The sequence below is a fragment of the Austrofundulus limnaeus genome, unplaced genomic scaffold, assembly GCF_001266775.1.
Source record: "Austrofundulus limnaeus strain Quisiro unplaced genomic scaffold, Austrofundulus_limnaeus-1.0 Scaffold371, whole genome shotgun sequence".
Lineage (NCBI taxonomy): Eukaryota > Metazoa > Chordata > Actinopteri > Cyprinodontiformes > Rivulidae > Austrofundulus > Austrofundulus limnaeus.
Window position 1 is genome coordinate 549,899 of NW_013952773.1, and position 2,033 is coordinate 551,931.

The window sequence follows — 2,033 nt, forward strand, 5'->3', positions numbered from 1 at the left end:
CATAGTAACAGCATGACGATGTGTCTCAGCTACAACTCTGCCACATTTTAGCCAGATGGTAAAGTTGACTGAATTGTTGAATGCAATGTTTTTCATTTCAAATCTTTGTTGAAGGCATTATTTGCATCAAGCCTGTTTTCCTCTGCTGTATCAAACCCTTCTCTTAAGTAGATTTTTCTTTAAAGAGGTAACTGTAATTCACACTACAGGGTGCAGTCCTGCTCTGGCAGACATTTGACAAGCTTTGCTGCTACAGCAGAACCTTTTGACCTTTTAAACCAACTTTCTATGTGAACCTGAATGTTTGGACCATACAAGCAAGAGGGCATGATACGCCATCTTCTGGATTTAAGCTGAAAGACTCCATTTTATTCAACTATACTGTACTTACACAACTCTAACTTTAAACCACCTTACACATCAATAAAATGACACATGCAAAACAAAATCTACCACTAGAAAATTGTGAGGATACTTCAATCATTTTTTTTCTGTATATCGAAAGATAAAATATCTGCTTCCTACTGTACCAAAATTAAATAATTACATATTGAACTGACTTACAGTGAGTTTTCAGAGTTTCTGATCTACATTTGTATTGACTATTACTTGCTTTGACAGGGCCATATGCCTGAAAGAAACATGATCAATTGAAAACTTGAATCATGCACAAGAAACCAGTTTAGTGATCAGATTTGATTATTTATTTCCACATATGATGAGATACCTCAACCTCACAACGCTGTGGGCCATTCACTCAAAGCCTCCCTCCGGCTATAGAGCCTTGAACAAAATGGCCACGAGCCACGTGTCACAATGAATTTTGTATTATAATTAAGTCATGCGACATGGAAACAATGTAATGGTATGTACGGTAAGTAAATTCCTGCAACCCTATGATATTAAAACATTATGTACATTATGTAGACACTTTATTGATCCCCTTGGGAAAATTTAAGAATTCTCTGCCTTTCACCCATGTGAGAACAACAATTTAATGTGGTTTTCCATATAGTCTTTGTGTTAATTAGTTGTTGCTAAGTAGCATAAGCAAAGTCTAATTTTTATTTGTTACTTAGAATAAAGCTAACCCTTCTTTAAAGTTCTTAAAAACCTTTTATTTGACGTCCGATGTGTTCCTTGGTCTTCATGATGCTATTTTTTAAATCAAAAATGTTATTTAACAAAACTTTGAGGTCTTCTCTGAACAGCTCTACTGAAATAAAATTAGACACACATGCATTTTTTACTTATTCTGTGACTTCTGAAGACAATTGGTTGCACTTGATCTTAGTTCAGGGTGTCAGAGTGGCAGTTAATAAAAACACACGTCACAAGTCTCAGATTTGTAGTTTCTTTCCAGCTAACATATATGGACTATATTTTATTGATCTATCACACAAAATCCCAATGAAACTCTTTGAAGTTTGAAGATGTAATGTGTCACAATGTGGAAACAAGTCCAGTGGTTATGAACACTTTTTCAAAGAACTGTACTTCTATAAGGAAGGACATAAATTGTACAATTTGCATGACTGGTTTAAACCTTTGCTTTTTGTGAGTGAGCCAATCCTGGGTTTTGTTTGTTTTGTTTTTTTGATTTGGTCTTTGCTGAATGTTAACTTGTTTTAAGTTTTCTCACTCTGTTCTTAAAAGTGTTGCTTAATTGGAACATGAAACATGACAAAAAAAAAAAACAGACTTTAGATCCATCTAGATGTAAAGTCAAATTTATGTTCTTTTTGCTTTTTTTTGGGGGGGGGGGGATTATTTGCAGCACTGAACAGGAGAGTGATCTCATTCTCTCCCCCTGACTGAGCAGAGTCTGGGAGAAAATCAAAAGAAGCTGCAGGATCTGACAGTAGTACATCAGGCTAGTGAAAGACAGGTGAGACAGAGGTTTACAGATCCTGACAAATGCTCCCAACTGCCGACTGACAGATCGGAGTTTAGGCAGCACTGAATCATCTACAGGTGTCCAACACATTGCTTGTATGATCCTGGTTAACTGTTTAACAAGTGACACTTAACGA